At 48.3% G+C, this 12,333-nt stretch overlaps 1 protein-coding gene across 1 annotated transcript in view; it reads right to left on the bottom strand.

The window, feature by feature from the left end:
• dlgap2a (discs, large (Drosophila) homolog-associated protein 2a) overlaps positions 1 to 12,333 on the bottom strand; it is a 1,284,003-nt gene that overhangs the window by 1,196,483 nt on the left and 75,187 nt on the right. The window lies entirely within an intron of this gene.

Here is a 12,333-nt window from a genome sequence, read left to right as displayed (position 1 = left end):
AGTGGGGTTTGAAGTGGCAGAACAAACCACTGCCCCAGTGGAAGGGGTGCCACAGAGTTCAGAGGTTCAGGGTACACAGATACCAGACGTTTTGAAGGATTTTGTCTGTGAGGGTAAAGTTTACTCATGTGTGCGAGATGGAGTAGATAAGGAGGTTAAGATCTCATGGGATACAGAAACAGGTTATGCTCAAATGGTGAGAGATATGTAGTTTGGCCAGTGGAAAGTCAAACAACAGAGATGTTGGAAGAAGTATATCCGGGAGTGTTTCCTGATTGTGTGGGAACCTGATCACAAAGCCACAGGTTGAGACAGGAGGAAGGAAACTTGAGGAGTGCCAATAAGAAGGCTGAGATTGAATTATAAGGAACCATATTTGATCACATGGTTAGTAAAGAACATTCGCCCGTGGTGAGGGAAGTGGATGTCTGTAGTTCAACAAGTCTGTTGAATTATAACAAAAAGATTCAGAACTAAAGAAGTTGTACCAGAAAGCATATATTGAAATGGAATCTGAATGTATACCAGAATGTTATTACATTAGAAATAATGTATTCATGAGAAAATGGAGATCTTCTCATATTCAAGCAGATGAAAAATGGGCAGAAGTTCATCATGTGGTATTACCAGTGAGTTATAGAAAGGAGGTTTTGCGGGTAGCGCATTAGGTTCCAGCAGGGGGCATTTAGGGGCAAGGAAGACTCACGCAAAAATACAAAGATATTTTTATTGAAATGAAAATCGCTTATTGTCACGAGTAGGCTTCAAATGAAGTTACTGTGAAAAGCCCCTAGTCGCCACATTCCGGCGCCTGTTCGGGGAGGCTGGTACTGGCCTGGACTGCATAGGATGTAGTTGAATTTTTGCTGTACATGTCAAGTAATAGGGAACCCTCGGGCAGTAATCAAACTAGCACCTTTAATACCCATTCCCACATCCGAGGAACCATTAAAAGCAAGATTTAGTGGGCTTTATCAGGTCAAAAGAAAACTAAGTGAGGCAAATCATTTGATAAGAATGCCAGACAGAAGGAGAACTCACAGAGTGTGTCAGTTTCAAATGCCAATGTTATTTTGACGGATAAGGAAAGAAGAAGGTAACTCAGGGAGAAGAGGTTAAATCCAGACAATTCTGAATTTGACATTCCCCAAATTAAATTTGACAATGAGGAAACATTCAAATATGGGGAGATATTATTGAGTTACCTACTGGAGGAACACCAAAATGACCTGAAAGAGTCATCATAGTCACAGAGAGCTGAGTGGGGGGAATAATGTGGGCCACATAAAAGTAATTAAGGAAGACCGAGCTATTGGAAATTATGTTCCCATTAAACAACACCCATGCAAGCTCAATGGAGATGGCTGATGTGTATGTAAATGAATACTAGAACTCCTTGACAGCGTAAATGGAGAAAGGAAGACAAAGAAGTCTCTGGCATGGGAATATAATCAGCAGGGGGCATCAGTGATGGTTACGCAGAAGCGAAAACTAGTCTGGAAAGACAGATTCAGAGGAAAGCTGAGATACAGCATCAGTTTGCACAGGAACTCTAACCTACCAGCAATAATCTGCATGAGGTTGAAGAGATGCAAACCCCAACAGAGATGTTTGCTGCTCTTGTTCTAGAGTTCATAGGTTTCGAAAGTTCTGTCAATGGAGCCTTGCTGAGTTGCTGCTATGCAACTTGTATATGATACACAATGTTTCCACTGTGTGCCAGTGTTGAAGACATGAATATTTAAGGTAGTGCATAAGGTGCCAATCAACCTGATTATTCTGTCCTGGGTAATGTAGGGCTTAAGTGTTGTTGGAGCTGCACTCATTCAGGCAAGTATTTCACCACCCTCCTGACTTGTGGCTTGTCGATGTTGGATAGGCTTCGGGGAGTCAGGAGGAGAGCTACTCTGACCTACTCTTGTAGGCACAGCATTTATATGGCTATCAAGTTAGGTTTCCGATTAATGATAACCCCACTTTGCTGATGGTTGAGGATTTGGTGACAGTTTGGTGACCATTTTGACATTTGCAACACACCCTTTTCCAAATCGAGGAGGGTAATATCGAAGAGGAACCACTTACAATGTCTGCGTACATGAGGTTCAAGAAGAGAATATGGGGGAACAGCAGTTTTGTAGAAATTAGAGTTTGAATCGGGTCTCATGGACAAGATAAGCTTAGACAAAGAGTAAGGACAGGGAGTTAAGCATTTTATTTCGGGTTGAAAATAGATAGTTGAGTTTGGAAAGGGATGCGGATGGCAATAGATACAGGAAACTAGCCAGAGATGGCTTTGTTTGTGATCAGAATCCTGGGTGTAGAGAGGTCACGTGAATATGGAGGGCCAAAAAGACAGCTGTGAACATGAGAAGAACAATGTCTGAGGGGAGAAGGCTTTAGGGAACACAAGCAGAAACCACAGGAATGGAGATGGAGATTGAAATCACCGAGAATAGGGCACATAGGGCAGAGGTGTTCATGAACAGAGGTGTAAAAATCAGAATCTTCCAGTCCTCTGGCACCACCTCAATATTTAAGGATGATTTCTCAGACCTCAATATGCCAGTGTCCACACTTATTTCTCTCTGTAAACTAAGATGCTTCCCATCTGACTTCTCAACTTTTGAGTACTGCCAGCCTTTCTAGTACTTACTCTTTATTTATTTTCATCCTGGCCAATATCATTACTCCTCTAGTTGTACTTTGTCAGCATCCAATCCAGATGCCAATTATTCATTTACTGCCTCAGCTATGCCCTGTCCCTTCACAAGATGGTCTCCCTTTTAATTAGCATTCAGTCCCACCTTCCTATAATTAAGATTTCGTACTTTAGTCAGCATGACTCTCTACTGTATTATGAATCTTATATTTGTAGTAAGCCATCTTTTGCGGTTATATTTTAACCTCAATACTTTTAGTCATCCAGGGAATGTTAGCTCTGGAAGTGTTTCTCTACCGCCGTCTTGGAAACATGACTAATACTGTAACTAAACCATCTCTCCTTTGATGGTTCCTCGCTGCTTTGCCGACCAAAGTTTTATTCTCATCCACCTGGAGAGACTCTTTTTCAACTCACTGAAAATAACCCGCCTCCAGTTTATTATTTTTTTTTACACTGGATTGTCCCTTGTTCTTTTACTTAACTATTCCAAATCTGAAGAAGTTAGGGTCACTTTCCTAAATACACCCCATTAAAACACTGCTTCTTACCCCAGAATTTTATACATCACGGAAAACAAATTATGCAAATAAACATGGTACTCTTGCCAGCAAGCTTTGATATAATAAAAATAATTCTTTATTTGTGTACATGAAAAGATGTTTGGATTGGAAGGAGTTATATGACAGCAGATAGAGAAAAAATTTTGATTCGCAGAAAATAAACATATGAGTTATACAGTTGGCACTACTCAAAGTGAAGTAACCTCTGACAATTCATGCTTATACAAGTATTGTTATCTTTTTTAATGTCTTTGTAGCACTTCCACCCCCAATGTTTATAAAAGGTATACCTTGAACATTCTATCCTTAAAGGTCACATGCCCACTCTGATGATTCATTCATGCACTGCAATCAGATTAATACTGACTTTGCCATTGGCTCATCAAATGTCTCAACGTGCTCCACTGGACAGATGTTAAGATAAAAATATTTCAAATATGTAAGGATGCAGAAATTAAATCAAAATAGAAGAGGTTAAACACTGCAGAACATAAAGCAATATACTCACATGCCAAAGATCCACTAAAGTACCAATTTGTTTTTTTTTAAAGAGGAACAGTTTTCAAAGTTTCCTGGAGAATACTTTTAGAATATCATGCTTTATAATTCATTATGATCAAAAGGGCTTCTCCATTGCAGAAAAGCATGTATAGTTTGTCAGCATAAATTATCTTTGATATTGCATTTCAAACTAATGTTAAATTAAACTGTCTGCCAAGAACATAATACAGTAGTCACATTCAAGATACTGTTGATCAATTCTGGAGGTGTGGCTCAGTAAGTTCGACAAGATACAGTGATACAAATAATAGCCATAATATGAATTATTTTGGAAGTGTAATCAGTACAAAATGCTGAAATATGCTTATAGTTTATTACTCAATGATGCTTTGAGCAGACACTATTCCATAAATAGCTTCATCCTAATTATATTCCATGCAGTAAACATCTTAACAATTGTTTAAAGGAATCATATTCTATCCTTCAAGACAGTATGGAGTCTACCAGCCAGCTTAAATGTTTCAAAAATCCCAAGATGTATCTTAACTTTAATTGCACAAAATGTTAAAATTGTATCCAAAATATGACACAAATTACATTTGCATTCACTCTTAAATATTTTGGATTCGCTCTTAAATATTTTAGTGGACATGATGTTTGCATTTGTAAATGTTCTTTTTGACTTCCGGTTGCGGCTATGCGGAGCTAAGCCGCATGTTCGGCAGCACCCGCCAGGAACGGATTTTTGGGCTCTTTTAAGGGCCCCCAGCGGAACTTGCTCGACAGTTCCCGACATGGGAAGGTGTCTGCAGCGGATCCCCAGTTGTCTATGGTCTTGACCAGGAGTGGGGCCAGCAAAATAGCGGTGGCAGTGCCTAAGAAAAAGCGGGGGAAGAGAATCAAGATGGCGGCCGGCGGAAGCCTCGAGGAATGGAGGCAGTGGGCGCAGGTGCAGCAGGAGACTCTCCAGTGATGTTTTCAGGAGCTTAAAGTGGAGCTGCTAGACTCGCTGAAGGCGAATGCAGACAAGCTGATGGCGACGCAGGCAGCCCAGGGGGTGGAGATCCGGGAGCTCCGACAACAAGCCTCCGAAAGAGAGGATGAGGCCGCGGCCCTCGCGGTAAAGGTGGGCCCCCTGGAGCTGGAGGGGGCCCACAGAATACTGGCCAGGAGACCCAAGCCGAATGAGCCGCCACGGGCGGTGCTGGTGCGGTTCTACCGGTTCGCTGACCGAGAGTGTGTGCTTAGGTGGGCCAAGAAGGAGCGGAGCAGCAAGTGGGAGAACACGGTAGTGCGGATCTACCAGGTCTGGAGTGCGGAGGTGGCTAAGCGGAGGGCTGGGTACAACCGGACAAAGGCGGTGCTCCACAGAAAGAGTGTGAAGTTTGGCATGTTACAGCCGGCGCGTCTGTGGGTCACTTTCAAGGACCGGCACTTTTATTTTGAGTCCCCGGAGGAGGCGTGGGCCTTTGTGCAGGCCGAGAAGTTGGACTCTGACTGAGGGTTGGGGGTTTGTAAATAACTGTGTTAACTATTGGTGGGAAGGGTCTTTGTTTTATGCTGTTTTAAGCTGGTTGTGTGTTGGTTCTTGGGCGGGTGGGGTGCTGTCTTTTTGCGTGGGCGGGGTCGGGCAGAGGGAAAGCGCGGGCTTTTCTTCTGTTTCCCGCACTGAGGGTGGATGGGAGCGGGGTCGGAGCTGAGAAGCGTGGGCATTTTTCCCGCGCGAGAGCGGGAGGAGGAGGGTCTGCTGATGGGTCTGGGGAGGAGGAGTAGCCCCACGTTGGGGGGGGGGGGGGGGGGTCGGAGGTGTGGCGGGAGTCGTCGGGGTCAGCAGAAGTTAGCTGGCTCGTGGGAGTGCTACGGAGGGAGTAACGCGGCTGGGAGGGGTCCTAGCCTTGGGGGGGGGGGGGGGGGGAGGGGGGAATGGGGGGCATACCGGGTTGCAGCTGAAATGGCCAGGAAGGAGCTGGAGTATGCAGGGCAGGCCGGGGTGGAGGTTTGCCGCCGTGGGGAATGGGCCGAGCGGAGGGCGCTGGCCTGGGGAGGGCAGGGGACGGGTTATGGCTAGTCGGCAGGGGAGGGGGGCAGGGAGCCCTCTGATCCGGCTGATAACTTGGAATGTGAGGGGGCTGAATGGGTCGGTCAAACGGGCTCGGGTGTTTACGCACCTGAAGGGCTGAAGGCGGACGTGGCTATGCTCCAGGAGACGCACCTGAAGGTGGCGGACCAGGTTAGACTGAGGAACGGCTGGGTAGGCCAGGTGTTTCATTCGGGGCTGAATGCAAAAAATCGGGGGGTGGCGATTCTGGTGGGAAAAAGGGTGTTTTTTGAGGCGTCAAAGGTGGTGGCTGACAGTGGAGGGAGGTATGTGATGGTGAGCGGCAAGTTGCAAGGGGAGCGGGTGGTGCTGGTGAATGTCTATGCCCCAAATTGGGACGATGCGGGTTTTATGCGGCGTATGCTGGGCCGCATTCTGGTTCTAGAGACGGGGGGCCTGATACTGGGGGGGACTTTAACACAGTGCTGGATCCCCCATTGGATCGCTCCATGTCCAGGACGGGCAGGAAGCCCGCGGCAGCTAAGGTGTTGAGGGGGTTTATGGACCAGATGGGAGGGGTGGATCCTTGGAGGTTCGTGAGGCCGAGGGCCAGGGAGTATTCATTTTTTTCCCACGTGCATAAAGCCTATTCCCGGATCGATTTTTTTGTCCTGAGCAGGGGGCTGATTTCGAGGGTGAAGGATGCCGAGTATTCGGCCATAGTCATTTCGGTCCATGCCCCGCATTGGGTAGACCTTGAGCTGGGGGAGGAGTGGGACCAGCGCCCGCTCTGGCGCCTGGAGGTGGGGCTGCTGGCGGATGAGAAGGTGGACGGGCGGGTTCGGGGGTGTAACACGAGGTACTTAGAGGCCAATGATAATGGGGAGGTCCGGGTGGGGACGGTTCGGGAGGCATTGAAGGCGGTGATTAGAGGGGAGTTGATTTCCATCCGAGCCCATAGGGAGAGGGGAGAGCAAAGAGAGAGGGAGAGGTTGGTGGGGGAGATGGTGAGGGTGGACAGGAGATACGCGGAGGCTCCGGAGAATGGACTGTTGGGGGAGCGACGTAACCTTCAGGCCAAGTTAGACTTGCTGACCACCGGAAAGGCGGAAGCTCAGTGGAGGAAGGCACAGGGAGCGGTGTACGAATATGGGGAGAAGGCGAGTAGGATGCTGGCGCATCAGCTACGTAAACGAGACGCGGCCAGGGAGATTGGTGGAGTGACGGATAGGGGAGGCAATGTGGTGCGAAGGGGGGTGGACATTAATGGGGTCTTCAGGGACTTTTATGGGGAACTGTACCAGTTCGAGCCCCCGGTGGAGGGGAGGGGGAATGGGGCGCTTTTTGGATAGGCTGAGATTTCCAAAGGTGGAGGAGGGACAGGTGGAGGGGCTGGGGGCGCCGATTGAGCTGGAGGAGCTGGTCAAAGGGATAGGCAGCATGCAGTCCGGGAAGGCGCCGGGGCCGGATGGGTTTCCGGTCAAATTTTACAAAATGTATGCAGACCTGTTGGGCCCCCTGTTGGTTAGGACCTTTAAGGAGGCAAGGGAGGGGGGGGGCTTTGCCTCCGACCATGTCACGGGCGCTGATTTCCTTGATCCTTAAACGGGACAAGGACCCCCTACAGTGTGGATCATATAGGCCGATCTCGTTGTTAAATGTGGATGCCAAGCTGCTGGCGAAGATCTTGGCCACAAGGATTACATAGATTACATAGAATTTACAGTGCAGAAGGAGGCCATTCAGCCCATCGAGTCTGCACCGGCTCTTGGAAAGAGCACCCTACCCCCTATCCAAGGTCAACACCTCCACCCTATCCCCATTACCCAGTAACCCCACCCAACACTAAGGGCAATTTTGGACACTAAGGGCACTTTATCATGGCCAATCCACCTAACCCGCACATCTTTGGACTGTGGGAGGAAACCGGAGCACCCGGAGGAAACCCACGCACACACGGGGAGGGGGAGGATGTGCAGACTCCGCACAGACAGTGACCCAAGCCGTCTGTGCTTGACCCAAGCTGGGGAACATGTTTAGGTACATGCAGGTTAGGGCGTTTGCTCAGGGGTTCCCTCTGCTGCCCCCACGTGGGGTACGGGACAGGGTGCTCTCCGGGGTGTGGGTTGGAGGGGGGAAGATTTCGGACGTGTACCACGTAATGCAGGAGGTGGATGAGGCCTCGGTGGAGGAGCTGAAGGGTAAATGGGAGGAGGAGCTGGGTGAGGAGATTGAGGGGGGGATGTGGGCGGATGCCCTGGAAAGAGTGAAATCCTCCTCTTCCTGTGCGAGGCTTAGCCTCATACAGTTCAAGGTGCTGCACACGGCCCACATGACTGGGACGAGGATGAGTAGGTTTTTCGGGGTCGAAGGATAGAGGACTGTGTGCCAGGAGTCATTCCTGAGGACCAGACAGGGCTTGTGAAGGGAAGGCAGCTGAACACCAATATACGTAGGCTTCTGAATGTTATAATGATGCCGGCGGTAGAAGGGGAGGCGGAGATAGTGGTAGCATTAGACGCGGAGAAGGCTTTTGATAGGGTTGAGTGGGGATACATCTGGGAGGTGCTGGAAAGGTTTGGGTTCGGGGAGGGGTTTGTCAGTTGGGTGAGGCTGTTATATGAGGCCCCGATGGCGAACGTAGCCACGAATAGGAGGATTTCGGAGTACTTTCGGTTGTACCGGGGGATGAGGCAGGGGTGTCCCCTGTCCCCTTTGCTCTTTGCATTGGCAATTGAGCCCCTGGCCATGGCGTTGAGGGAGTCGAGGAATTGGAGGGGTCAGGTGCGGTGTGGGGAGGAGCACCGAGTGTCATTATACGCAGATGACTTGTTGCTTTATGTGGCGGACCCAGTGGGAGGAATGCCGGAGGTGATGCAGATCCTTAGGGAATTTGGGGGCTTTTCTGGGTACAAGCTCAACCTGGGTAAGAGTGAGCTGTTCGTCGTGCACCCGGGGGATCAAGAGGAGGGGATTGGTAGGCTCCCGCTGAAAAGGGTGGGGAGGAGCTTTCGGTACCTGGGAGTCCAGGTGGCTAGGAGTTCGGGGGCCCTTCACAAGCTTAACCTCACTAGGCTGATGGAGCAAATGGAGGAGGAGTTCAATAGATGGGACATGTTGCCGCTGTCGTTGGTGGGCAGGGTGCAGTCCATCAAGATAACGGTGCTCCCAAGGTTTTTCTTCCTGTTCCATTGCCTCCCCATCCTTGTCCCGAAGGACTTTTTTAGGAGGGTCAATAGGAGTATTACGGGATTTGTATGGGCGCATGGGACTCAGAGGGTGAGAAGTGTGTTTTTGGAGCGGGGCAGGGATGGGGTGGCTGGCATTGCCCAACCTCTGTGGATACTACTGGGCTGCCAATGCAACAATGGTGCGTAAGTGGGTAATAGACGGGGCAGGGGCAGCATGGAAGAGGATGGAGATGGCGTCCTCCCATGAGTCGCTGGTAACGGCGCCGTTGCCGCTCCATCCAACGAGGTATACCACGAGCCCGGTGGTGGCGGCTACTCTCAAAATTTGGGGGCAATGGAGATGGCATAGGGGGGGAGGTGGAGGGCTTGGTGGAGTCCCCGATACGGGGGAACCACCGGTTTGTTCCAGGGAGCATCGATAGCGGGTTTCCCTGCTGGCACAGGGTAGGTATTAGGAGGTTGAGGGACCTGTTTGTGGATGGGAGGTTCGCGAGCCTGGGTGAGTTAGAGGGGAAGTTTGGGCTCCCCCCGGGGAACATGTTTAGGTACATGCAGGTTAGGGCGTTTGCTCAGGGGTTCCCTCTGCTGCCCCCATGTGGGGTACGGGACAGGGTGCTCTCCGGGGTGTGGGTTGGAGGGGGGAAGATTTTGGACGTGTACCACGTCATGCAGGAGGTGGATGAGGCCTCGGTGGAGGAGCTGAAGGGTAAATGGGAGGAGGAGCTGGGTGAGGAGATTGAGGGGGGGATGTGGACGGATGCCCTGGAAAGAGTGAATTCCTCCTCTTCCTGTGTGAGGCTTAGCCTCATACAGTTCAAGGTGCTGCCACGGCCCACATGGCTGGGACAAGGATGAGTAGGTTTTTCGGGGTCGAAGACTGGTGTGCTAGGTGCTCGGGGAGCCCAGCGAACCACGCCCATATGTTCTGGGCATGACCAGCGCAGGGGGAGTTTTGGAAGGGGGTAGCAAGGACAGTGTCGAGGGTGGTAGGATCCAGGGTCAAGCCAGGCTGGGGACTCGCAATTTTTGGGGTTGCAGTGGAGCCGTGAGTGCAGGAGGCGAAAGAGGCCGGTGTTCTGGCCTTTGCGACCCTAGTAGCCCGGCGGATGATCTTGCTTCAATGGAAGGATGCGAGACCCCCAAGCGTGTAGACCTGGATCAATGATATGGTGGGGTTCATCAAATTGGAGAAGGTGAAATTTGCCCTGAGGGGATCAGTACAGTGGTTCTTTAGGCGGTGGCAGCCTTTCCTGGACTTCCTGGCAGAACGGTAGGACAATAGGCCGGCAGCAGCAGCAACCAGGGGGGGGGGGGAGGGAGAGGAGGGGGGGGGTTGTTTCGGGGGAAGGGAGAAATGTGTATATGTGTTTATTGGATATGCCGGGTGTTTATCTATCTCTCCTTTTTGTAGTTACTGGGGGGGGGGGGGGGGGGGGGGGTTTGGTTTTGGGGGTTAGTGTGTTTTCTTTTTGTTGTTGTTAATATTGTTTTCTTGTTGTTATTTTCTGTTTTGGATATGTTTTTGAAAATTTGAATAAAAATTCTTTAAAAAAAAGTAAATGTTCTTTTTGATCACCTCCATCCGGAATCACACACCCCCACCCCCACACACCACCAAAACTGACCACCAGAATTATTGATGATATTGTGTAGACTGCGACCATAATGCCTTATTCTTCAGAAATTCTGCAAGGTTTGGCATGCTTGATTACTTCATCTTCCTCAATCTTTTCTGCTCTGTGGTCCACCCCCACTGCTCCATTTCTACCCGTCATGGAATGGCTTTCCCTTCCATGTCAGTGCAGTTTTCTCCCCCAGACATGACCCAAGAATATATTTGCTGTCCTTGTGTATGGATTTCAAAACATTCCTCTAAAATGCCCTCAGTCTCAGGGAATGGAATAGTCATGTTGTAATTTGGGATTTTACCCACCGACATGGGGCAAATCCTGTCGCCGATCTATTTTTAAGACACACAAATGCTACTTCAGATTCCTGTGTGCATCAGTAGGAAGAAATGGCACACCCATAATATGTTGAAGTAAACTTGCCTGCTTATGGTGGAGGAGGACGGTTGGTGGGTCGTATTAAACTTACACACAGATCATAGATTCAGTTTCAAAATGTTTGGCTGGAAAGGTGGGAAGTCATTTTATACACAGGGCACTTTTCACACAAAATTATATTGCTATTAACATCACTCTTTATCATTAATTTATCGTTAATGTATATTCAAAAAAGTAGTCACTTAACTGTAATCTTCCTCTTTAACTGTTTTCAAATGTTAGAACCACACCAAAGCAAATAATAATCAGTTCTGATTCCAGATGCAAACTATTTGAAGGTCCACCATAATTTAAAGAAAACAAGAGTTGAAGATCACAACTCTTAAATGTGTTTTTTTTAATGAATTTAAATTGGAATTCTTTTAAATGGATTAATACAATAAAAAACAGATATTTTCCACTTTGAATGTTTTCTTCCCTTCCTTAACCAACAGCTCAGAAGCATCCAACCTCATCTAGTTAGTACAATCATCTTCAAGGATTTGTGCACATAAACCACAGCTCCCTCTGCCACCTCCCCATGCTAAATTGCCCCTTAATTGGAAAAAAAATGTTTTAAATTAAATAATGAGCAGTAAGTTATCGCATTATTTTTTTAATTAAAAAAAAAATAAAATAAATTTAGAGTACCCAATTAGTTTTTTCTAATTAAGAGGCAATTTGGCGTGGCCAATCCACCTACCCTGCTCATCTTTTGGGTTGTGGGGGCAAAACCCACACAACCACGAGGAGAATGTGCAAACTCCACACGGACAGTGACTCAGGGCCAGGATCGAACCTGGGACCTCTGCTCCAAGAGGCAAGTGCTAACCACTGTGCCACCCTTGTGATGGCATTATTCAACATGTGTTGTAGCCATCTTAAGTGTCCCTCTTTACAAGTCTCTCCAAATTATCAATAACAAGATTTTGGTGATGAAATGAGAATATTGTGCAAAAATACACTGCAACAAACAACAGTAGAGACAAAGATGAACAAGCTGACATCCAGTCACATACCTGGTGGGTTGATTGTGTTGAGCCTTATTGGGAATATGTGTCTGTACTCAGTTGAATCGGCTACAGCAGGGTCCTAATGTCCACCCGATTCAACTACTGACCAAACTGACTTTGGTGAGTTCATTCTGATTAGGCGATCATAGCGTCTACAACATTCTTACTAGAAAACAGGCTATCCTGGGCAGGGTACTGTGTCATGAGAATGTAATTATTGGCAATCTAGTTATGCAAGACCCCTTAGGGATGAGCGACCATACTGTGATATAATCTTTCATCAAGATAGAGAGTGAAGTAGTGGACTACTTCATGGTCCTGAA

The sequence above is a fragment of the Scyliorhinus canicula genome, chromosome 6 (genome assembly GCF_902713615.1).
Source record: "Scyliorhinus canicula chromosome 6, sScyCan1.1, whole genome shotgun sequence".
In the NCBI taxonomy this organism is placed as follows: domain Eukaryota; kingdom Metazoa; phylum Chordata; class Chondrichthyes; order Carcharhiniformes; family Scyliorhinidae; genus Scyliorhinus; species Scyliorhinus canicula.
This window is presented reverse-complemented; position numbering and strand designations above follow the sequence as displayed.